Source organism: Sphaeramia orbicularis, chromosome 1 (assembly GCF_902148855.1).
Source record: "Sphaeramia orbicularis chromosome 1, fSphaOr1.1, whole genome shotgun sequence".
In the NCBI taxonomy this organism is placed as follows: Eukaryota; Metazoa; Chordata; class Actinopteri; order Kurtiformes; family Apogonidae; genus Sphaeramia; species Sphaeramia orbicularis.
Window position 1 is genome coordinate 19,225,545 of NC_043957.1, and position 26,801 is coordinate 19,252,345.

The 26,801-nt window shown below is 39.8% G+C and overlaps 1 long non-coding RNA gene across 1 annotated transcript; it reads left to right on the top strand.

The window, feature by feature from the left end:
* On the top strand, positions 1-26,460 carry LOC115426008 (uncharacterized). The gene is made up of 3 exons (XR_003936295.1): positions 1-100; positions 12,180-12,189; positions 26,450-26,460. It is a non-coding gene; the product is annotated as an uncharacterized LOC115426008 (long non-coding RNA).
* Positions 26,461-26,801: the final 341 nt, after the last annotated feature.

The window sequence follows — 26,801 nt, forward strand, 5'->3', positions numbered from 1 at the left end:
GGAATGAGAACGCTCAAGTTGTTCTGTTGTTTCTTGTGTTTTACTACATCATAAACAAAACCATGTGATCTGCACAGAAAAGACGCAGACGCCACTGGATGTGTTCCATCAGTCTGTGTTTATCGGCACACAGCCCCACCCCCAAGAATTCCAGGAAATATGAAAAGTCCCACCCCCCAACTAGGTACTTTTTCAGGGAAAGTTTGAGGCTGATGGAAAGTTTTTCCCAGGGTAATTTTGGTGGAAACACGCTAAGGATTTTTAAAATCCTGGGTAAATGATAAAAATTCCTGCGGTGGAAAAGGGGCTATTGTCGGTCAATTAACCCTTACATGCATGAATTATGAGAATGTTAATCAAGATTTTTTTCTTTATTCCTCTTTAGGCATTTAAAAAAAACAATGAGATTATTATTATTATTTTTTTTTATGAAGCTATTTTTCATGGAGTTGCAAAAATGTGCGTTTAATTTTTAAAGCAACAAAACGTGCATTTACTGATATACTGTGTGAAAACTATGGAATAAAAACATTTAATGCTGCTAATTTGATGTTTTCTCACATTTTAACATACACTACAAACAAAAGTTACTGGATATTTAAAATTTTTGGGCTATTTTTTTTTTCAGTTGGGATTTTTGCACAACACTTTTTACTTTTTAAATGTGTGAATTGAATTGAAACACATTTTTTTAATGACCAGACATAATTTTATTTACAAATGGCAAAATGACACAAAAAAAGACAAAAAAAAAAAGAAAAGAAATATCCTTAACTTTTTGTTTGTAGTGAACTCCAATACTAATCACTTCATGGAGATCATATGCCAAAACAAAAAAAAAAAAACTTTTGTTGTTAATTACAGTCTTATAATGATAACAAGGAATTGATTTACACTCAAACATGTTAGATTTGGTTTATCAAGAACAGCCAAGTTACTGTAATGTTATCAGTTGCAGTGTATTTGTATTGTGTTGGCTGATATGAAACTAAAATAACAAAATCCATGAATATACAAGAGGACAGCTGTAGAATAACTGTCCGCTGGAGTGACCACTATGCATGAAAGGGTTAATCTGTATTCTGACTTTCTTATATCTCTCATTTAATAGGTCTTATTTATTTTATTTCATCGTTAATTTCTTCCTTTTTTTTCCCGCCCAGTTTACTTAGTTCTGGTTCTAGTTATTGTTACCATTATAATTACCACTGTGGTTGTTATTGTTAGTATTGTTGATATTCTCTTGTGAGGGTCTTCGCCATCTTCTTCTTCCTTTTTCTCCCGCCTTCACTCTTTCCTTCTGTTCTCCCCATTTCCTCTCCTTCCCCCTGTTCCTTCATGTCAGGTCTGGCATCGAAATGTGGTTCAACAAACTCATAATAAAAACAGTAGAATATCAAAGGGAGCCTCATATACTTTATGAAGTTCCCCTCGGCAAAGCAAATTTGTTCAGCAGCAAAAGGCAGCCAGACTACTATTCTGCTGTTAGGATGCTGGACAAGACAAGTTTAGAAAAAAACAAAAAAAACAAAATCTGTATTCTAACTTAATCTAACATATTGGTTACTGATAAGTTTTGATGATAACTTAAAGAACTGTTTTGTTTTTATTTGTTTTTTTTTTGTGGCCTGGTGATCTGCTGGGAAGGTAAAGCAGTGGAAAATATTCTAAATACAGACTTCAACACTTATGAATTTTTATGACTTTGAAACTAACTTTGGTGAGTTTTTTAATCATTCAGATTTGACTTGATGATCAATAAACCATCTTCTGTGCTGTGAAAAGCTTGAGTCCATCTGTCTTTGTGCTAAAATATTCAGAGAAAATTAAATTTTGATGTTTGAAATACTGATACATAACAAGTAATCACATTCAGAGAGAAAAGCATCTAAAATATGTGGGTTGTTGTTGATCCATCGTGTTATCTGCAAGTTTCCCACTTACAATACACTATAGTATCATTGCAGGACACACTAGACGATATTAGTTTCTCTATTTCTTTTTGACATCGTGAAATACATCTGTCTGAATCTGTTATTTTCAGTTTCATATCTGATTTTCTGTGTGACAACACTCTCAGCACTTTTCATGATTCATGTGAGGCACAATGAGGTGTTAAACCTTATAATTATTTGGAGTTTGGCGTTACTGCAAGCAAAACTCAAAGTGACAGAACAAGGCCAGAGGAGATGTGGCTGCAATGTCAAGGCCAAATTAAAAGCCTGACTATCTTTAGAGAAGCTACAAATACAGCCAGATTATATTTTAAACCAATCCAGCTGATAACCTGCTACATGTTTATGTTTTTACATGTTACACAGGCCTGTTGTGGACAGTTTTTCTTCTTCTGTTTGTATGACACAAAAAGAGAAGACCTGGCCCTTACTGTATATCTGGAAAAGAACTCAGTTTTATTGTTTCACTTTCTTACATCATTCGACAAAAATAAACACTCCTGCTATTGTTCGTTCCTTCAGTCTCTGCATGTGCTGTTACATACTGTATATACAGTATAGATCCATTGCATTACAAAAGTTTTTACACCTATTTAAATGGTGCTGTAAATGAGGTATACACCACCTTGCCTTGATTTAACTAAACAAATATATAAGATCCTTTAATTGGGTAAATTCTGCTGTGATTAGTATGGCTACCTTCACATGTTGCACTCTCCGCCTGGATGTTCGAGAGAGATGGCTGCGTTGTATGTGTTATTGAAAAGACCACAAACTCACTACGTGTCCTCACTCGTCCGTGGTTTATTCAACGGCCACCATCACAACAATAATCTCAATGACGCACATGCATACAACAACTTCCTCCTAGACAGCATCAATCGACCAGGCATGAAACATCGAACAAAACATTGTATCGCTTGTTTAAAATAAAACATTTGTAAATGCATCAGGTTTTTAAACAAAATATGTAGTGATTTTAATAACAACAATTTTGAATATAATATTAAATTTATATACACCTGTATTTTCCCTCACTGATTAAATATAAATGTAATTATACTGAACCTGTAGCAATTTATATAAAGCTGTAATAATACCTGAGAACAAGTAGACTTATGAATGACCCATGAAGAATATTTCAAAGAAATAATGCGCTTTTAAATTACAAAAAAATAAGGCATTTTAACCTGTCGCACACACACTCCAGGGGCCTCATGTACAAAGGTTGCGTACGCACAAAGATGTGGCGTACACTCTTTTCCACGCTCACGTTCAGATGTACAAAGAGTGAAATGACCGTGGAAATGTGTGGTCCTCCACGCCAACTTCATAGCTGGTGTACGCACGTTTCTAGTGCTTTAGAACCTTTGGCGACACTTAGAGGTGACACTGGGAAACTGTTAATAATGTGAAAAAGGTCATTCCTCTGAGTGATGTGCACATCCGAGATACACAGTTAAACAATTAACACACCGGCACGTCTTCCTACTGACAGAGCAGCACATCCACCAATCAGAACCAGACCCTGGACCCATCAATGCCAATCCTGCCATCTGAATAGAATGTGATTTCAACAACATAAAGAGACAAGGACACAGAATTCACTTGTTGATAAATGGATTTAATATAATATTAATGTCTGTGGGAACATTTATAAGTTGGTCCAGGCACTCAATGACGCCACTGATTGTCCTCACCATGTCCTCTGGTGACTCTGGTGAGGACACGGCCAAGGACGGACATCAGCAGCTGTCTGTTGGACCGGAGAAATCTCACAGTCTGTGACAGGCTGAGACTGAGTCTCACTGTCTTTTGTCTCAGTGTCATTTGAGAAATAATAAATGGAGTGATTAAACACAAGTCGGGCAACACGGTGGTGCAGTGGTTAGCACTCGTGCCTCACAGCAAGAAGGTCTTAGGTTCGATTCCAACACCAGTTGACGGGGGGGTGGGACCTTTCTGTGTGGAGTTTGCATGTTCTCCCCGTGTCTGCGTGGGTTCTCTCCGGGTACTCCGGCTTCCTCCCACCATCCAAACACATGCACTAATAGGTTAATTGGTTAATCTAAATGCCCATGGGTGTGAATGTGAGAGTGATTGTCTCTATATGTCAGCCCTGTGATGAACTGGCGACTTGTCCAGGGTGTACCCCGCCTTCGCCCCTATGTAGCTGGGATAGACTCCAAGTGTCCCCCGTGACCCTAGTGAGGATAAAGTGGGTTCAGATAATGAATTAATGAATAAACACAAGTCCAAGTCCTTCATTTCCTCCATGAACCTTTATCTAGTTTGGCTGTGATCAGACCATTGTATGACCTGTAGAATGAACTAATGTGTGAATTACACTAATACTAAACATATATTTACCTTGGGGGGGGATCCGAGTCACCCCTGTGACACCAGTGTCATTCAAAATAGCGGCGACTCTGCTCAAACGGGCTGAGTTCGTCTCTTTTCTCCTTCCACTTGTTTTGGCCTGCACTTCGCGTCCACCTTGACGTCATGTGATCATGCAGAGAAGGGAATCCCACCTGCAGACCCTGTTTATACTGATTTGCATATTTAAATGTGGGCGTGTAGAGGGAGGAGTCTGGTACTCCAACATATGCGCTCAATTCCATGCTGATTGGGATGTTCAAAGGAAATGTGCTTGGATTCAGGTGTACGCACAGTTTTGTTCATTTGGATTTTTTTGTGCATACGGACTTTTCTGGATTTGGGCGTACGCCAGGTTTCAGTATGAAATCCACGCAAGTCTTTGTACATGAGGCCCCAGGTCATGATGCTCAGTGGGGATTTTTTGCTGAATCCAATTTTTTTTGCATGGTTGTTCACATTATAAATTAAATGTGACTAATCAGACTAATGCGTCAACAGTCTGTGGCCCCCAAGTGACCCTCGTCTGCAGAAGACAACGTGATGTCACATGCAAGCACACTGCGTTTACAGAATTATGAATCTTCCCCGCCTCCTCCAGCACAGAATTGTGACATCTGTTCGTCATGTGGTCTGATGAGTCCAGATTGACCCTGTTCCAGAGTGAGAGTAGAAGCAGGTGAAATGATTACCCATCATGCCTAGTGCCAACAGTACAAGCCAGTGGGGGCAGTGTTATGATCTGGGGTTGATTCAGTCGGTCAGATCTAGGTTCACAGCGTTATGTGTCCATAAAATGAGGTCAGCTCAGAGTTCTGGTACATGTCGTCCTCCTGCTGTTGACAGTTTGGATATCAATCCTCCATAGAACCCCTATGAGAGTCCAGCACTCAAATGAAAGTACAATAAATAAACCTTCAAAGATGGGATTCCGTGGAGCTGAAGCTTAAACTCACTAAAAAACAAAACTACTCCGAAAACTGAACTCAAAAGGGATCCAGTTGTAGTCTTGCAAAACGATTCCCAATATTTGCTAAATCTTCTAGTATGTGACTAGAAACTCTATGTCTTCAGATGTGAGAGGAGGTCAGGCTTTTGTCTTTTCCAAGTCTTCAGTGATGGGATAAGTCAGCTTTTTTTTTTTTTTTTTTTTTTTAAAGCTGTGGCTCCACACTAGGTTGATGAAAGACCTGAAGTAAATCCAGACAGCAAAGTTGTGGGCTGTACAAAAACAGTGAAACAATGAATAAGTACTAAAATACTCTGAGGCGTACATTGTTGGTTGATAAGTCCTCAGTGGGTTACTAAGTTACTCCTTCATGTTTGCATGTAGGTTTAAATGTGTATGTTGTTGAACGCAATGCAAACACAAAGGTGATTCAGTCTGTCACAAGCACATACCCACAACTTTACATTGGCCCAATCCCAATTCACCCCTTAGCCCTACCCCTTACCCCTACCCCTTGGCCCTTGCACTTAGCACTACCCGTTGAAATGGAGCTGTAAGGGGTAGGGGTTGAAACATTACCGTATGAAATGAGACAACCCCTCGCGACCTGTTACGTCATCAGCAGTCATAGATGCTGCTATTAACAGATACGACAACTTTGTTTCTGAAAGTATTCACCATACTGTCAGCAGCTGTAACCGTCTCTGTTCCATGGGCTTTGGTCATCTTTTTACGGCTATTGACTATAAACCACAGGAATGCGATCTATAACACACTGAAATGGCATAAAATGGTCGATCAAATGATCAAATGATAACATTGTTGTACAAAAAATACACCCATGTAAATATGCCAGAATTAGTAAAAATAATTACCTTATTTTCCGGACAATAAGCCGCTACTTTTTTCTCATGCTTTGAACCCTGCGGCTTATACAATGATGCGGCTCAATATAGATTTTTATGGGCTAACGGCCTCCAGGGGGCGCTCTAGCAAGGAAGTACAAAAGCGAGACAGACAGGTGGAAGAGGAGATGAGGCAGATGAGATGCAGATGAGACAGCGCCTCCTCTTTTATTTTTACATTTTTGTTCTGGTCTACCCATGCTCAGTCAGTCTTTTTAAGTATGTGTGAGCTTGTGGGTTTGCATATGTGTGTGTGTGTGCGGGTGTGTGTGTGCGGGTGAGTGGGTGGGGGGCGGTACTGATTTTTAAACTGATATGTAAAGCACTTTGTGCTACAGTCTTAATGTATGAAAAGTGCTATATAAATAAAGATTATTATTATTATTATTATTATTATTATTATGTAAAGAGAAGAAGTTTTAAGCTTAACTTTTAACAATCATTTTGCGTGTCATGCACAAACCCTCATCATGGAAAACACATGAAGAAATGCATATGAAGCAGCTTTTAAGTTAAAAGAAATCGATGTGTCTGTCCAAGAAGGAAATAGAGCTGCTGCACGGAATAGCCAATGAGAGCGACAACGGAAGAGAGATGTAGAAGGTGTGTGATGGAGCCTTTCTGAGGATGTTCAACTCCGACACTGAAGAAGACGACTGCAGTGGTTTCAATGTGCAGAAGGAAGTTGAAGTTAGTGATCACTGACTTTTCTGGGTTTTTTTAACCAGCCGTGTTCCTGCTGTGTCACAGGCACTGTTTGGAAAAAAGCAGTTAAGGTATGGAAATAAACATTTAAATAATCCTTCTATTTACCATCTTTCTGTGTAAATATCTCATGTTACCACGTGGACACCTGCGGCTTATAGTCAGGTGCGGCCTATATATATGTACAAATATTTTTTTCTTTTAAAATTTGGTGGGTGTGGCTTATATTCAGGTGCACTCTACAGTCTGGAAAATACGGTACTTTTCATTCGCAGTCCCTAGGCAGGTGACAGAACAAGACATAAAACAGCCAACAATTGATGCCGTACTCATTCACTATGAATTAAAAATAAATAAATAAATAAAAAATGCACATAATGTAGTGCAACCATGCCCCCTACTGGCTACTTTTGGAGTTTCCTCTCCTGCGCTGGGATTGTCCAAAGCCCAAAGTGACTCCATAGCTTTTTGTACACTATTGGCCCGTCGTATGATTCTCTTTAAGTAGAAGGAACCTCTGTCATCCACCTTTGTGCAATGGGCGCATGATTTACTTTTCTTTAAAAGTTGGAAAAGATTAAGTTTTCTGTTTGTGGACAAATTAACCCTTTCATGCATAGTGGTCACTACAGTGGACAGTTACTCTACAGCTTTACTCTTGTATATTCATGGGTTTTGTTGTTTTAGTTCCATATCAACCAACACAGAGGACACTTATGCGTCATCTCATCAATTGCAATTCATACCATTATTGTAACTTTGCTGTTCTTGATTGGTTGTTGAGTGGAAATCAATTGTTAATATTTATTTTTTTGCATATTATCTCCATGAAGTGAGTAATAACTAGTCTTAGAATATGTTCAAATGTGAGAAAACGTCAGATTAGCTGCATTAAACATGGTTTCATTTCACTGTTTGTTTGTTTTTTTTTATCACTTTATGATATTGGGTTTTAAATACATGTTTCTTTGCTTCAAGAATAAAATTCATGGTGTAGCTGAGTGGACATTTTTGTAACTCCATGAAAAACAGGCTGATTTAAAAAAAAAAAAAATTCAATCATATTGTTTTTTTTTCATGCCTAAAGGGGAATAAAAACATTCAGGAAAAAAAAATCTTGATTAAGGTTCTCATAATTCATGCCTGAAAGGGTTAATTTGTTTTATCAACAATGGAATCTTTTTCTCTCTACTGTCAGCAAGAGTGTCCTGCTGTCTCCTATGTCCTTTTGACGGAGAAGTTTGTAGTTAGTATACATTACGGTGATCCCTTATTTTTCGCGGTTAATGGGGACCGGCGCCCCCCGCGAAAATCGAAAATCCGCGAACTGGAGCCAGAGCCCCCCGAGCCTATCCTAGACCTAGGTACATGTATGTATGTATCTATAAATAGTATATAAGTACTGCAAATGCAATAATTATGAAATAAATGACATATATATAAAAGAAAACAATGATTAGTACATGTATACATGCATATATATATAGATCGGATACATGTACATGTACGTACTGTAAAACATCTGAAAGAAAAGAATGTAGAAAGTAAACAAAACACACACATGTGCATACGTACTAACAGCTGATACGTACTCTCTCCTCTCTTCATTTGTGACGCTTATCCATCGTATACGTACACACGAACACACGCACATCTACTCCCAGCTCTCTTTTCCTCTCATACGCACAAGAAACGAATCAGTTCTCTCTCTCTCTCTTTGGTCTCGAGCATCAACACACACAAACACACGTACATGCATGAAATGACATTTCTACATTCTCTCTCTCTCTCTCTCTCTGGCAGCTGCGGCCTCTCGTCTGCTGTGGGGTGGATTTTCGCGGAATTTCCGCGATTTTTTCTTGATGTTTTATTTTTTGATGAATATTTCTGAAAAATCTGCGAATAACTAAAACCGCGGAACTTAAAGCGCGAATTGGCAAGGGATCACTGTATATTAACTCTTAATCAGCTCTGAGCATTGTAAAGAGGAAGTGATAATATTATTTATCTTGTTGTTTTTTGTTGATGTGTTTTTTTTTTCTCTCTTTTTTGTGTTTAATAGGTTTGTAGGTGTGTTGTATAATTTTTTTTTTTTTTATTATGTCTGTGTGGTTCCTCATGTCTAAGTACATGTTTATGTAAATGTATAATTAAAAACAAAAAAATAAAAAATTACACATAATGACATAGATGTAATTTTGCAGGGGGTCAGTCTGTTGTGAATCCGTAGGACTCTTGTTTTTTCCTGGCTAATTGTGAGGTCTACTTTCCCTATTTCTTGCGAGGCATTCACTTTTTCCTGCATGTCCTGAAGCCAGTGTACAACCAGAGAAAGGTCCTCTGCAATTTCCAGATCCTCTAGTTTATTCTGCAGCGTCCACTGGATGCTTTTTCCCCCCCGAGCTGGAATAAGATTCTCTTGTTGCCCAATCAAGCACTACTACGAAAAGCAGAGGTGGGAACAGCCATCCTTGCCTTACACCTGCTGTGACTATGAACTCTACAGATAGCTTTCCATCATGGATGACTTGACAGAGAATCCCTCACAGAGAAGTTTGATGAGACCCACAATCTGTGTCGGCACTCCATAGAATTGCAGTATGTTCCAGATTGATTCTCTGTCGACACTGTCAAATGCTTTTTCAAAATCAACAAAGCATACATGGTGTTGACTGCCATTCTATTGTCGGTTCCACAATGATTCTGAGTGTGGCTGTGTTCCGGTCTGTACATGCTCCCCCTTTTTTGAAGCCAGCCTGTTCATCTTAGAGCTTCTTATTGATGCTTTCTTTCTTTCAAATATGATACTGGTGATTTCCAACTTTACACAACTTAATTTTTTTTTTTTTTCCAGTGACACGGGGTATTTTCTAATAAAACAGATCAGCAGTGTAAAAAGTCAGTGTGGTTTAAAATTATGGGATTGTTTATTAAAATGATGACTGTTACAGACTTTGATTCTGACTCTGAAGCCAAGATTTAGAGTTAAAATTGACTTCTTTTTTTAAATATTTCCACAGAGATGAAAAAAAAAAAGGATCTGTTTTGCCACTTCATTAAACTGAAAAATGGCTTTCAGGCCCTGCTGGAGTTAGATTTCTGGCCTGTTCTGACTGGGTAGACTTGATGAATTAATCAATTCTCCATCCAAACACTGCAGTTGAAGCGAACTCTTAAAGACGACAAAGACAAATAATGGATATATTTCATAGTAACATAGTTGGGTCAGTCTTTTAAGTTCACCGGTTCTACATTTACTCACCTCTGGCAGTAATCAAAGAACTCCCACCTGTTCGTGTTTTTCTTCCCTTTTTCCTTTGCTTCATTCACACTTAGTCAGATCACATGTGCACAGTCAATTGAGCACTTTAAATCTCTTTTAAAGATGCATCTATTTGCACTAGCTTTTAATACAAGTGTGTGGCTTTTGTTTTATCTTCTGGTTGTGTTTTTAGATGCTATATATCCTATTACTGTGTATCCGTTTTTTGTTTTTTTTTAATCAGTTGTAGCATATCTTGTATTTAATCTTATTGTACTAGTTTTAGTATATATTGCATTTGAATCTGCAGATTTGTACAGCACTTTGTGTTGTTTTAAATGTGTTATATAAATAAGCTTGACCTTGGCCTTAGTTCCTTAATCCATGTCATACCTGTTGCCAGACAATAGTCTGGTTTTGTCTGTCTTTTATGTTTTGTGTGTCACTTCCTGTTTTATTTTGTTAAGTTTTCCCTCATGTGTCTTGTCTGTCGTCTTTACTTCCTGTTCCCCGCTCATCCTGACCTCTGTCCTGATTACCTGTCTCCGCCCTGATTTGCTCCACCTGTGTCTAGTTGTCTTCCCTCCCTTTTGTGTATTTAAACCCTGTCTTTTCCCTTTGTCAGTCGCCAGTTTGTAACTCCAGTAGTTCAGACCAGCGTTCTTGACCTCGTTTGTTCGTTTGCTTGCCTGTTTTTTGACCTGTTTTTGGATCCCTCGGTTTCTCGTCTTCTGCCTGTTCCCTGTCGGTTTTGTCTGCCTCATCTGATCTGGTTTTGACCTTCTCGCCCTGACTACCGGTACGTGAGTTTGCCTAGTCCTTATGTCCTGTTGCTCGGTTGTTAGCCTGCCTGTGTATGACCTGTTTCCGTCCCTGACCTCCCTCTGCTTTTCCCCAGTCGGGGAAAAGAATCCTAACACCGCTCGGGGAGACGGGCTGCTGCCCTCGATCCGGAGGACTAATCTGAGGAGAAAGATCCCCACCATTATCCTCAAGATTCTGTCACTCATTATATTTTTTCACCTGTGTGTGAACAATAAACCTTTTGGAACTAACGTTTGTTGTTGGAGTTCTGCATTTGGATTCTGGGTTTGTACTAACAGTATTACAGTACAAACTGGCCACAATATGAATCCAGCAGAACTCACACAGGTCAAGGAGGCTATTCAGTCCCAGGGGCACAGGCTAGGGGGACATGACCAAGCTCTCCATACTCTCCTCGACAAGATGAACCAGCTTACTACTCAGGTGGCTCTGCTCACTAGTACCCAAGCTGCGGCTGCAGCTGTGTCAGGCGAGAGTCGGGCTACCACCCCGCCAGTTCGAGACTCGGCTGAGCCGAACATTCCGGCACCATCCAAGTACTCTGGTAATCCCGACACCTGTCGAGACTTTTTTACACAACTTCAGTTAATTTTTGATTCGCAACCTGTTCGTTTTGCTAAAGATTCTGTTAAAATTGCCTACGTGGCTAGCCTGTTGGAGGGTCCCCCTCTCAGTTACTTTAACGCTCTGTTTGAACAAGGTTCTCCTGCTGTTCAGTCTTTTTCGGCTCTGGTATCCGAACTTAAGAGGGTATACGATCACCCGGTTCGGAGCCAGTTTGCTGGTCACCAGATTTTGAGGCTCAGACAGGGAGAAAAGTCTATCAGGCAGTATGTGAGCGCCTTTCGTTCATTAGCTGTAGAATCAGGGTGGAATAACCAGGCCCTGATCACTGCATTTTTATCCGGCCTTAATCGCTCTGTGGGCCGTGAGATGGCGCTCCGTCAACAGCTTCACTCCCTAGACGACATCATAACCGAGGCCATCCGGGTCGCTGACCAGGAGTCTGTTTGGCAATCTATGGAACCAGAGGTCAACTCTCCGTCCAGTAGGGGACCTGGTCGTGAGACGCCACGCCTTCCGGTGACAGAGACTGGGGGTAACCGGGAGGAACCTATGCAGTTGGGACGGACTCGCATATCGGCTGAAGAACGTCGCCGACGCATGACAGAGGGCCTTTGCCTGTACTGCGGCCAAAGTGGACACAGAGTCATAAACTGTACTCTTAGACCGGATGCCAAGACAGGTGAGGGGTCGCTGTTGAGCAGAACCGTATGTTTATCCACTGTCACTCGCCCGTTTCCTGTGGTGCTTCTGTGTTCTAACTCTCTGTCTCTCCAGCACCCCGTCCTGATCGATTCCGGGTCCGACGCTAACCTTGTGGACCAGAACCTGGTTAGTAAACTGGGCCTCATCACTAATCCGGTTCAGCGTCCGCTGGAAGCCCGAGCCCTGGACGATCACGTGATCTGCCGCATTACCCATTGCACTGAACCGGTTGCTGTGCAGTTCCTGGATGGGCACTCTGAAAACATTAGCTTTCATGTTTATTGTTCTGACTCTCAGCCATTAATTCTGGGTTACCCTTGGTTACAGACTCACGAACCATTTATTGATTGGGGCACAGGGGAGGTTATTTCGTGGAGTAAAGATTGTGAGACTCATTGCAAGTTTGTTGAATTGCCTGTTAGTCCTCCCAAATCATCACAGATTTCTGTAGCCCCAGTTAGTGTTCCCTTGGAGGAAAATAAGGATTTTCCAGTGCTAGAGAAGGTTCCGTCATGTTACCACGACTTAAAGGAGGTTTTCAGCAAGTCTAAAGCTACGGCTCTGCCTCCTCATCGTCCTTATGACTGTTGCATTGATTTACGACCTGGTACGTCTCCTCCTAAAGGGAGGTTATATTCTCTATCTGGACCGGAAAACGTAGTCATGAAAAAGTACATTGACGAGTCCCTGGCTGCTGGGTTAATTAGGCCCTCTTCGTCGCCTGCAGGAGCGGGTTTTTTTCTTTGTGGATAAGAAGGACAAGTCACTTAGGCCTTGCATTGATTACCGGGGGCTCAATGATATTACAGTCCGCAACAGATACCCTTTACCACTAATGTCCTCGGCCTTCGAACTATTGCATGGTGCTAAGATCTTCTCCAAGTTAGACCTTCGTAACGCCTATCACTTAGTCAGAATAAGGGAAGGTGATGAATGGAAGACAGCGTTTAACACCCCTAGTGGCCATTACGAATACCTTGTGATGCCTTTTGGTCTGACCAACGCCCCTGCTGTCTTCCAGGCCCTTGTCAATGACGTACTCAGAGACATGTTGAATGTTTTTGTGTTTGTCTATTTGGACGACATTTTAATTTTTTCCCCAGACGAGGAAACACACATTCTGCATGTGCGACAGGTGCTCCAAAGACTCCTCTCAAACCAACTGTTCGTCAAGGCAGAGAAGTGCGAATTCCATCAGCCTTCGGTGTCGTTTTTGGGCTTCATCATTGCTGAAGGAAGCGTTCAGATGGACCCTGAGAAGGTTAGTGCTGTCAGGAAGTGGCCTACTCCAACGTCCCGGAAGGACGTTCAAAGATTCCTAGGATTTGCTAACTTCTACAGGAAGTTTATCCAGGGGTTTAGCAGCATGGCTGCCCCCCTGCATGTTCTCACTTCTTCTAAGTCTGTGTTCAGGTGGAATACTGAAGCGGATACGGCCTTCAACCGCCTTAAGGGGGCGTTCTCCTCGGCTCCTATCCTGTCCGTCCCCGACCCGACTCTACAGTTTGTGGTGGAAGTCGACGCCTCCGACTTGGGTGTGGGGGCGGTGATATCGCAACGCTCTCCTACGGACAACAGGTTACACCCTTGTGCTTTTTTGTCCAAAAGACTGTCGTCTGCTGAACGGAACTATGATATTGGAAACCGTGAGTTGCTGGCCATCAAAGTGGCATTGGAGGAGTGGCGCCATTGGTTGGAGGGGACGGACGTGCCATTTCTCATCTGGACGGACCATAAAAACCTGGAGTACCTGCACTCAGCGAAGCGCCTCAACTCTCGTCAGGCCAGGTGGGCTTTGTTTTTCACGCGCTTTAATTTCACTCTTTCCTACCGTCCAGGCTCTAAAAATGGTAAGCCTGATGCTCTCTCCAGAGTGTTTTCCCCTGACACATGTTTCTCTGAACCTGAGACTATTCTGCCCAGTTCCTGTATGGTGGGGGCTTTTCAGTGGAGTGTGGAGAGGTTGGTTTTGGAGGCTCTCAATGATTGTGACATTCCGGATGGCGTCCCGCCAGACCGCCTTTTTGTTCCTCCTCACCTTCGTTCTCAGGTGATCCAGTGGGGCCATGCTTCTAAGATGGCGTGCCATCCTGGAGTGAAGAGGACTCTTTTTATGGTGAAACAACGCTTCTGGTGGACAGCGATGGAAAAGGACGTCGCTGAATATGTGGCTGCCTGCCCTGTGTGTGCGGTCAGCAAGGTCTCTAATAAGGCTCCGATGGGGGAGTTGCGTCCGTTACCTGTTCCCAAGAGGCCCTGGTCGGACATCGCCTTGGACTTTGTGACCGGGTTACCTTCATCCAATGGTAACACGGTTGTACTCACGGTGGTAGATAGATTCTCTAAAATGGTGCATTTTATTCCCCTACCCAAACTGCCTTCGGCTAAGGAGACAGCGGAGGCGCTGTTACACCATGTTTTCCGCCTGCATGGTTTCCCCAGAGACGTGGTCTCCGATAGGGGGCCCCAGTTTACTGCTAGTTTTTGGAAGGCTTTTTGTTCTCTTGTTGGTGCTTCTGTCAGTCTGTCTTCAGGTTTCCACCCTCAGACCAACGGCCAAACGGAGAGACTTAATCAGGTCCTGGAGGTGGGACTCCGTGTGCTGGCCTCCCAGAACCCCGCCTCCTGGAGTCGCCAGTTGTTATGGGTGGAGTTCGCCCACAATTCTCTGCCCAGTGCATCTTCAGGTTTATCTCCCTTTCATGTGGTGTATGGTTACCAGCCGCCATTGTTTCCCTCGCTGGAGAAGGAGGTGGGCGTGCCTTCGGCCTTGGCTCTCATCCATAGATGCAAGAGGACCTGGACTCGAGCTAGACAAGCCCTGCTGAAGGCGTCGGGCCTTTACAAGACCACGGCTGACTCCCGGAGAAGCCCTGCTCCCGTTTACCATCCGGACCAGAGGGTTTGGCTGTCGGCTAAGCATCTTCCGCTGCGGATCGAGAGTCGCAAGTTGGCACCCAGGTTCGTAGGCCCATTTCCTATCTCAAAAGTCATTAATCCTGTTTCTGTACGTTTGAAGTTACCAAGATCTATGAGGATTCACCCCACGTTTCACGTCAGTCAAATTAAACCGGTGAAAGAAAGCCATCTGGTTCCGCCCACCCAACCCCCACCGCCTCCACGGATGATTGACGGGGGTCCAGCTTACACGGTCCGGCGGTTGATGGCAGCTCGCCGCCGGGGAAGAGGATTCCAATACCTGGTGGATTGGGAGGGTTATGGTCCTGAGGAGCGTTCCTGGGTGCCTGCGTCCCGTATTCTGGACCCTGACCTGATTCGACAGTTCCATCATAGTCATCCTGATGTCCCTGGTCCGTCTGGTGCTGTCCCTAGGAGGGGGGGTACTGTCATACCTGTTGCCAGACAATAGTCTGGTTTTGTCTGTCTTTTATGTTTTGTGTGTCACTTCCTGTTTTATTTTGTTAAGTTTTCCCTCATGTGTCTTGTCTGTCGTCTTTACTTCCTGTTCCCCGCTCATCCTGACCTCTGTCCTGATTACCTGTCTCCGCCCTGATTTGCTCCACCTGTGTCTAGTTGTCTTCCCTCCCTTTTGTGTATTTAAACCCTGTCTTTTCCCTTTGTCAGTCGCCAGTTTGTAACTCCAGTAGTTCAGACCAGCGTTCTTGACCTCGTTTGTTCGTTTGCTTGCCTGTTTTTTGACCTGTTTTTGGATCCCTCGGTTTCTCGTCTTCTGCCTGTTCCCTGTCGGTTTTGTCTGCCTCATCTGATCTGGTTTTGACCTTCTCGCCCTGACTATCGGTACGTGAGTTTGCCTAGTCCTTATGTCCTGTTGCTCGGTTGTTAGCCTGCCTGTGTATGACCTGTTTCCGTCCCTGACCTCCCTCTGCTTTTCCCCAGTCGGGGAAAAGAATCCTAACACCGCTCGGGGAGACGGGCTGCTGCCCTCGATCCGGAGGACTAATCTGAGGAGAAAGATCCCCACCATTATCCTCAAGATTCTGTCACTCATTATATTTTTTCACCTGTGTGTGAACAATAAACCTTCTGGAACTAATGTTTGTTGTTGGAGTTCTGCATTTGGATTCTGGGTTTGTACTAACAGTATTACAATCCAGGAGTTCCCCATTTTAACTTCACACATTTCTAGTGATCCAAGACATTCAAAACAGACTTTTTTTTTGCTAAAGTTATTTTGTTTTTGATCATTTAATAGTTTGCTATACTGTGTTGCAAATAAACGTTAATTTTAGATGACATTTAGTTTATATAATGTATATTATTATGGACGGAGGCAGAAAAGCCAGGTGTAGATTACTACACAAAGTCAGAATTTTATTTTCCATGGTCAGGATATGTACAGTCAGTCCAGTTTGTATTTACAAGGCTGACAATTAATACTGAACAAACAATAACTCAAACTATGAATTACACTGGGTTACAAAAAAATGTTTTTTGCAAGTTGTCTAGGTTTTTTCAACTGAATTAGGACCATTTTGCACCGCTAAATCCAAAAATGACATCTGTTTTTCTCAATCAGGTCAGGTTTTTTTGCTAATTTGATTTTGAAAAATTTGATCTTCTCACAAAATTGATTACATTTTTGGGACTTCATCAGTTGATTTTTTTATATAGTTCTCACCCAAAATAGGTTTTAAGAGAAAAAAAATCATTTGATCACTTAATTCCTGTTAGGTACAATGATGTATTCACCGCAGATGTAGCAGAATACGTCAGGCTTATTTTTGCAAGATCTTCTAGTCGAAGCCATTTCATTCACCTGTAATATTAAAAAAACATTAATCATAAATTGGCAAAAGTAAAATCTTCAGAACTCGTTTATTGCAAGAAATATGAAAGAATTTTGTATCATATGATGTGAAAATGCCCATAAATGTAAGCAAAAATGTTCAAAAGCCAATATGTAGCATAGTTCAGAAAGTTGACCTGATTGAACAAAATTAATGGGATTTTTGGATTCAGCACACCAAAATTATCCTAAATCAGCTCAAAAAACTTAAACAAAAAATTTGTTGTTGACCAGTGTTATGAAAGAGCTGCAGCATCTGAAACCGACCACAATGAACATTTGAAAGATAAACAGAACCACAGTGCTTCAGTTTCTGCTTCAGTTTGTCATGTCATGTGTTGGGATTGTCTATCAACTCACCATATATTTTTTCATTAGTAAGCTTTTTTTTTTTTTTTTTTTTTTTTAATCAATTACTAGAAATTTCAGGCGAAACCATTTGAACCCCAGGCCACCCCACCCTACGTGGAGTCCAAACCCCAAGGTTGAAAAACACAGCCTTAATCTGATAGCATGTGTCAGGATGGTGGTGTGAATGATGGACTCATGCGCACGGTGCTGAAGGGAGAAATGGATTTATTAAACAAACAAAACATAAAACCTGGGCATGGTGACCGTCAGAGTCCAAGGGTTGCAGATGAGTCCAGATTATGGAGAGGAGAAATATGACAATGATCCCACGCACAGCTGTGGAGCCAAGCCTTAAATAAGGCTTGATTAAGATGCGCCACAGCTGAGCGGCATGCAACAGGTGAGTCTGACGGTGGAGGGAAGAATGGAGAGGGAGGAGCCAGAGGCCACGCCGGAACAGACAGTGACAGCATGCAGATAGCGCTAATGCCAGATGTGAAGAACCTCAGGATGCTTTGAGAAGACAATGAGATTTGACACTTGGAGGTGGTCCAGAATGCACATGACCATAATCCGTTATTAGTGTGTTCATCTGAATGACAGTCTGTCATGTTTTCTTCTATGAGGGAATAGAAAGAGAATAATATAGATCAGGGGTCGGCACCCTGAGGCTCTGGAGCCACATGCGTCTCTTCATCCTGCATGTAGTGGCTCCTCCCTTTACTGCGGTCCAGCCTGCCGCGATTCTCCTCTGCATGGTCAAGCCAGCCGCTAGCGTTTCACTTGTGCGCAACTCATTCGACAATTACGGCAGATGAGCTACATGGAGCGAATGTGCCTTCCTGTAATGGTGGGTCGCCATTACAGCGGATGTTAATGATATCAGTATGTTGTATAACTTATGTAAGCAAAGCATAAAGAAATAGACACACATTTGGGTTAAATATGTCTTTATTGGTTATTGTATTGTTTGGAGGGTGATTCGGAGGTGGAGCAGGTCCAGCGAGGGAGGGTGAGCCATGTGTGCGGCGGTCCTCTTTTGCCGCGTGTGAGTAGGGTGCCTGTGTATTACAGAGTACGTGCATGGTGAATCGTTAAACGTGTATAACAACAGTAAACTGCTATAAAGTTAATGTACTGATACTTTTTTTAGAATATGGTAGGGAGTAGTAGACGCCGACTTACCTACATGTGGACTTCCGTTTCCGGTGCAAAGGAATCCCCGGGGGGGCTTGGACGCTATTTAAAGGTTCCGGGAGGGGAGCGCATATGGGGTGGTTGAAGGAGGGGTGTTTTGGTGGCGGGATAAATGTAAATATGTATATATGTGTTTGTATAGTGGTGTTTGTATATTTGGTTTGTCTTAATCTTTGTAAATAGTGTATTTTATGAGTTTGTGGTGTTTTTAAAATTAGAAAGAACTGTTGTTGGTAGGACAGGTAAATTGTGTTTCCCCTGTGGAAAAAATGGATTAGTCGAGTCACATGCACAGTGCCTTTTTGTATATATAGGGGTCATTTTAGTGTTGGATGTGGTTGGTGAAGGTTGTGCTGTTTTTTGACATGCTGAAGAAAATAAAGAAAATGGATTTTTTAGCTACAATCCTGGGTTCATGCTCCTTTTGAAACGCGCCTTGACCGCTCGGGCTATCACACTTCCAGACAACAGAAGGGCGGGCCCATTTATGCTCTATGTTAAAGACGCAGACGCAGACAGACAGAGGGTTCTGTCCGTCCTTTGTATATTACTCACAGAATTCTGTCCGTTTTCTGGGAGCTTGCGGATGTGAACCCAGACGGAGAATATGGAGCAGTACAACTGGGAACTGCAGAGGCACTGTTGAGTTTTGAAGAGAATCATTTCCATAAATAGTGATACTTTATGAGTACTGTGTACTTTTGGGGTAATCCTACAACTGATTAGCTTCCTAGCTACAAAAGTGTGTTGTTTTTTTTTTGCCTGAAATAGGCTTTAAGACTAAATTCAGTGATGAATAAAATAATTTTTTCCAACACGTACCTCATGAATTTGGTATATTTGGTATTAGTACTTTATATACTATTAGCACAAATACTATGAACTACTTTTACTGGGTACTTTTGGAGTAATCATACTCAAAAATCCCTTCCAAGCTCCAAAAGTGTTTGTTTTTTGTCTGAAACAGGCTTTTACGACTAAATTCAATGATGAATAAAATTATTTTTTCCAATAAGTATCTCATGAGTTTGATATTTTTGGTATTAGTACTTCATATACTATTGGCACAAATACTATGAAATACTTTTACTGTGTACTTTTAGAGTAATCACACTCCAGAATCCGTTCCACACTGTTTGTCTTTCTGTTTGTGGTATTCAGTGGTTGTAACAGATAAAATGTAAAAAAAAAAAAAAAAAAAAAGTAAACTTTTAAAAGTTTATAACCTCTGTTATTTTTTACGGCTCCTGACTATTTTTTTTTAGGTGGAAGAGGGGGCAAAATGGCTCTTTTGATAATAAAGGTTGCAGACTCCTGATATAGAATATACTGCATAATCCAGGGTTAACTCTCAAAGACCTAAACAACCACCTGTGACTAAAAGCATCTACTGATCTAAACTGTTTAATACCTGTTGATCCACTAATCCTATCAATACATGTAAATAATTGGTGTAAAATGCAGTTTATCATCTTTTCATGGCCATCAGATATGACCCATTTGGATGTTCAGAGGCTCTGTAGTTACCATGGAAACACAGTCATCCTCTACAACATTGATTCACCAGTAAAACCCATGGAGTTGGATCAATAACATTAGCTGTAACACTCATTTTTATGGTCATTTAATGATATATTTTGCTCAGAAAGAAACTTTTTCTTCTTTTTTTCCTCTGTTTTGATATAATGAACTTTGAATTTACTCTGAGCTTTATGAACATCTATTTGTTCAGTAAATTAAATACAGGAAAATACCTGATTTTCACTGAAAAATGCAAAATGTAGAGGATAATATCAGAATAAATGGTGATAAATCGCTTAGGAAAGTTTAGATGAAGTTATCTATCTTTAAGGGTTAAAACTGAAACTCCACACTTTAATTACGCGTTATTTTTTAAATTTCACATTCACTGTGGTGGTGTACAGAGGCAAAACCATCAAATTTGCGTCACTGTCCAAATACTGATGGACCAGACAGTAAATATTTAGCACTTTTGATAATTTAGATACATTTCCTAGTTATCTAACCGATCTAAAACATTTAAAACTTTCTGATCCACTAATCCTATCAATACATGTAAATAATTGGTGTAAATACAGTTTATCATCTTTTCATGGTCATCAGATATGACCCATTTGGATGTTCAGAGGCTCCATTGTAACTGTGGAAACACCGTCATCTTCTACAACACTGATTCACCAGTAAAACCCATGGAGTTGGATGACAATGTATAGAGAGGCTTTTTTCTTCAGTTAATATTATATTCTGCTGAAAAACTACCCTTTTCTGTAGTTTGGTTTGTTCTGATATAACCTTGTACTGACTGATTCATAGTGTCAATGTGAAAAACAGAGAAAACATTCATTGTTGGTCACCTTTTAGTAGCACAACAGACTAAATTTATAAGAAAATGTTTCAAATCCTACATCTTCAACTTGAAATACAAGCTTGTGTTTAGTTTCTAGTGTGCTAAATGGGTTGGTTGTATTTTTCTAAGTATTTCCATAGTATGCTTTATATTCCCATATTCCTTTATATTCTCCACAGGTCTGGAATTTATATTTACTGTTGCCCATGGCCATGAATACAAATGTATTTTTTCGAGAGTAGGCTTGTAAACATGTGCTCAATGTCATGAGTTTTATTTTATGAAAGAAATGTACATGTTTGTAGTAACTAAGTGAATATCACAACTGCAGAGTTACAAAATATGTAAGATGAAGAAAACCGGCTGTTTTTGACACACTTTGTACAGTGAAAATAGTGTGTGTTTTGGTTCTAAATGACATTTGAGGTTTAATATTTTAATTCTGATATGTCACACACTTGGGTTCCTATTTCTCTTTATTGTCAGAGTTTGTAAAACCATATATAACAGAGGCAAGGTCATATTTATGGTACATCTTACCTGTAAAAGGTAATCAAATGTTTGCTTTCCAACAGTAAGTGCCAGCTACTGCAGAAAAAAAGTCCAACATCAGATCCAATATTTATAGCAATAAAAATGGTATTAATAATTTAAAATAAAAAAAACAAACAAAAAAAAAACACCAAAAGCATACTTTTCATGACCCACTTTGAAACACCCAGTGGATCATAATCCACCTGTTGAGAAAGCTGGACTTGACTAAATTTCAGAGGCAACCAAGTTGCTTATAACTTTCACATAAAAACAAATGATATATGAATTGATGCAGGACTACAGAACTAAACTACCCACAACCTTACAAACAAGTGGTACCAGGCACAACAAACCCCGCCCCTCACATGTATTGTAACTTATTTTGGCATTGATCCCGCTGATGTCATCATGTCTATGCATGTGCTGATGTCAGCAAATCAATTGCCTCTGTATATGTGCTATGTTTGAAGTAAATTGAAACCAAAACTGATGTTTTTATAGTACAGACATTTGAAATTTTGCTCATTATAAGTAAATGGGAGAAGAATTTTTTAAGATTTCTTTTTTTTTTAAATTTGAACTTTCACCTACTTTTCCCGAAGTGTAACCACATCTATTATGGGTCACTGGCAATCTACAAACTCATTGGTATGAATTAAAGTAATAGTTTTGCTGCTACAGACATGTGACATTTCACCGATTACAAGTAAATGGGTAAAAAAAAAAAAAAAAAAAAAAAAAAAAAAAATATATATATATATATATATATATATATATATATATATATATATATATATATATATATATCAAACTTTGACCTACTCTTCCCAGAATGTGATGACATCTACTCTGCATCACTTGCAATCTATAAACCAAATTTGGTATGAATTCAACCAATAGTTTTGCTGCTACAGACATTTGAAATTTCACCCATTATAAATAAATGGGGGAAAAAAAAGATTTTAAAAATTCATAAAAAATTTGAACTTTGACCTTCTGTTCCCAGAATTTAATCAGATCTATTTTGGATCACTGGAAATCTATAAACCCAGTTTGGTATGAATTCAACCAATAGTTTTGCTGCTAAAGTGTTAACAATCAAACAAACAATCAAACAAACAAACAAACAAACAAACAAACAAACAAACAAACCAAACCAGACCAAAAACAATGCCCCTTCCCTTCGTGTGTGTGTGGGGGTAATAATCTATAACTGACTCGACGTTGATTAAATTCATTATTAAAATGCTTTCACATGTATATGTTAGTGATAAAACCAGAAAAAAACAGCCTTAAAAGAGATATTGTGCAAGAAGGCGTTTTAATTTAGATAATTAAAATAGATTTGGCTAAAAATACTGGACCTTTACGTCAGCTTTTGAACTCAGGACTTTTATATTGTAAGAGTGTTTATACACTAATATTTCTACTTTCATGGTAGCAGGGGCGTAGAATTGGGTAGGGATGCTACAGACAAGTCCCTGCCAATATCCAGCCACTACTGTGTAGTCACTATCACTATCAATACAACAAAAGACACTACTTAATGCCAAACAGACACACTTTTTTGAAGTTATTTTTACTTATTATTTTCATGTATTTCTATGGAAGAGAGGTACTATTTAGAAAACACAACTAAAGAAAATTTGTGGGAAAAATACAATAAAACCTCAGATTCTAAATGTGATTCTAGATGTGATTTTATCCATATTTTTGGGGAATAAATTACAGGTAATAATTGAAAGTAAAAGCCTTTTTTGCTCAGGCAACAACTGTGCCATCAAACTCTATGATCATTGTATCCCTTATCTGTTCATATGTCATGAATCACCATATTTATGTCAGGTGACAGACAGTAGAGAGGAGGGAGGAGGTAGAGGAGGAGAGGCTGGAAATTCACAGGTGAGGTTAAATAACGATGGAAATGTTAGTCATGAGAACAACACTGCAGAAAATATATTATTATATAGTACATTTTTTTTACATTACGTAGTAAGTTATTACAATTTGAGAAATGCATTACAAAATGCACTTGACACATTTTTATTTAAAAAAAATGTAATAACATGGTTCATTACGTAACAACAATCCAAATTAATATAATTTCAGAGCAATTAAGAAGAAATTAGTCACAGGAGCTACAGCTAATGTAATCAGAACTTTAACCACAGTTTAAAGATTAATTTAGCACATTACATTTTCCTGAAAATAAAAATGTGCCAAGTGCATTTTGTAATAAATTTCTCAAATTGTAATAACTTACTACATAATGCGAAAAAATTTACTACATAATGCATTGAGGTAGTTTATTACAAAATGTGTCAGTTTATTACATAATGCGGCTTTATTACAAGATGATGTGACATTCTTATTACATTTTGAACTTTTATTACATAATGGGAATTTATTACATAATGCAGCTCAACAGTGCTGCCTTGGAGCACTTTTGCGTCCCCACCAATGTCAAATTCAAACCAACTCCCTTGCATGATAGTAAAGCAGGGGTGTCAAACTCATTTTAGTTCAGGGGCCATATTCAGCTAAATTTGATCTGAAGTGGGCCGGACCAGAAAAAAAATAACATAATATATAAATAATGACAACTCCAAATTTTTGTCTTTGTTTTAGTGTAAAAAAAAACCCCATTAAAATATGAAAATACTTACTTTTATAAACTATCCAAAAAAAAAAAAGAAAAAAAAAAAAAAAAAGAAAAAATGAAATTTAAATAAAAAAAACGTAAGAAAATTTAGTGCAATTTTAACAATATTATTCCTCAACTTAGCATTTCTCCATGTGCATTATGGGTCAGATCTACAAAGACACTAAACACTGAGGAACAGCAGAAAAATAGTTCAAATTGTGCTGAATTTTCTTTAGACATTTCAAGTTATTCACATTTTTGTGTTACAGGATAGTTTGTACAGGGTGGGGAAGCAAAATTTACAATATTTTGACCAATTAGTTTATTGAAAGTCATGAGAATTTATTTGCCACAAGAAAATTGACATAATAGAAAATGTTTTTATTCTATGTGTCCTCCTTCTTTCTCAATAACTGCCTTCACACACTTCCTGAAACTTGCGCAAGTGTTCCTCAAATATTCGAGTGACAACTTCTCCCATTCTTCTTTAATAGTATCTTCCAGACTTTCTTGTAATAGTTTTGCTCATAGTCATTCTCTTCTTTCCATTATAAACAGTCTTTATGGACACTCCAACTATTTTTGAAATCTCCTTTGGTGTGACGAGTGCATTCAGCAAATCACACACTCTTTGACGTTTGCTTTCCTGATTACTCATATGGGCAAAAGTTTCTGAAAGGGTATGGATAATAGTGTTAGGTATGATTATGACATCAATATATGTTTGGTTTCAAAACAATTGACGTAGTGCCTGCTGAGAAAAAACAACTAAATGTTCATTGTAAATTTTGCTTCCCCACCCTGTAAATGTAAATATTTTCTCAATTTAATGTTAGTTTTTGCACTAAAACAAAGAAAAAAATTAAGTTGTTAATTCTAGATTTTTTTTTTTGGCTTAATTCAAGATTTTTTTCTTAATTCAAGCTAATTGTTTTTTTTTTGCTTAATTCAATTCAAGACTGTGGAATTTTTGCACTTGGCAAAAACTTCCCAGGGGCCGAACTGGACCCTTTGGCAGGCCGCATTTGACCCCTGGGCCGCATGTTTGACACCCCTGTAGTAAAGGATAATAATACTATTTCACCTAGACAATTCTTTTTTGTTCTGTTCATCTCAGATACTGTTTAAAAAGCAGATGTTACAGTGTTTTGGTAGTTCATAATAAATCCATTCTTTTTTGGGTCATGAGCTGTAAAGGTTTTGTGGAGTTTGAGCCCCTGTTTTAGACCTCAGCTGAGCACTACCCCGCATACAAAGCAGCCAAGTCAAATCCAACTACTGTAAATTCCGGACTATAGACCACACCTGAATATAAGCTGCAGACCCTAATTTTAGAAAGAAAATCAATTTTGTACACGTGTAAGCCGCGCCAGTTTATAAGCCGCGGGTGTCCACCAGTGGCGATTTCTCATAGACTGCAAGAGAAGCCCAGCTTCCCCTATCATTACCAAAATTAAATGGTGAAATATGTTTGGTTGTGTTGACATTTCATTGACTACACACGTGTTAAAACACGTTCATCTCGCAGACGAGTTCGTTCAGAATCAGCTTTATCACAAATCATCAGACTCGATGTTGTTCACTTCTCATACATTCCCGTTGCGCTGTTTCCTCATACGATCTATGGTCAGTGCATTTCCCCGTTGAAGCCTGGCTTCTATGGGAGTCTATGGGACCGAGTGGAACCTTTTTTTTCATTGCGTCAAAACTGGACGGTAATTGGATAAAGGTTTTCTTTGAGTTCAAATGAAATTATTCCCTGTATGTAAATGGGTCTGATATGTGTGAGCTTGCTGTCATATCTATAGGTTGATTTGTTGTTAATATGATGATTAAAAAACAAAAGACAAAAAACGAGACAATAAAAGGATAGTAATAAAAGCACATTTTCTCTTTCTCTTTTTTTTCGTCGGTGGACTTATCGGGGTTTCCTTTGGATTCGTGCCGATACAGGGTTGACTTGCTTTTGCGCCAGCTGTGGATTCACGGACTTAAAATGACTTGAAAGACACTTGAAAGTGAACAAATTTTTGTTTTTCGTTAGAGTAGGACTTTTAATTTATTTTTAAAATATAAAGATTAAAAACAAGTTGTAATATCATTTTCATTTAACATTATGCACAACGTGTGCATTTATTCTGAGATGCTTTAAATTTATGACGGTCTCTGGAGAGACACCCTGGGGTGTGGCAGGCAATAAGGTAAAATTGTCGTATAAGCTGCGTCGGAGTATAAGCCGCAGTGTTTAAAGCGTGGGAAAAAAGTAGCGGCTTATAGTCCGGAATTTACGGTACAAGTGATCACTCAGGACACGTTTGGGGATGCGTTTTAATACCAGGTGTGAACAGACATCTGGGACTCAACACCGGTTACCTAAAGACAAATGTTAATGTGAGATGTGAACAGCACCTTAGTCACTTACAGTGTTTTTCTTTAAATCACTCTGCCACTCCCATCTGCCTGCAGCTTTCCTGCCCGTTTCCCAGTCAACTCCCACACACATCTGTTCCTGCAGTAATCACCCCCTGTGCTTTCACCTACCGGCCACCGAGCATCACTCGTTTGCCAGCTTGTCTTTGTGTCTCTGTACTGATACTTGTTTTCCAGTGGTCTACCTCAGCTCTGTCTCTGGGCTCATTATTCTTTGTGTTTTCCAGCCACTGTCTGCCTCTTACCACTTCTTCTCACTG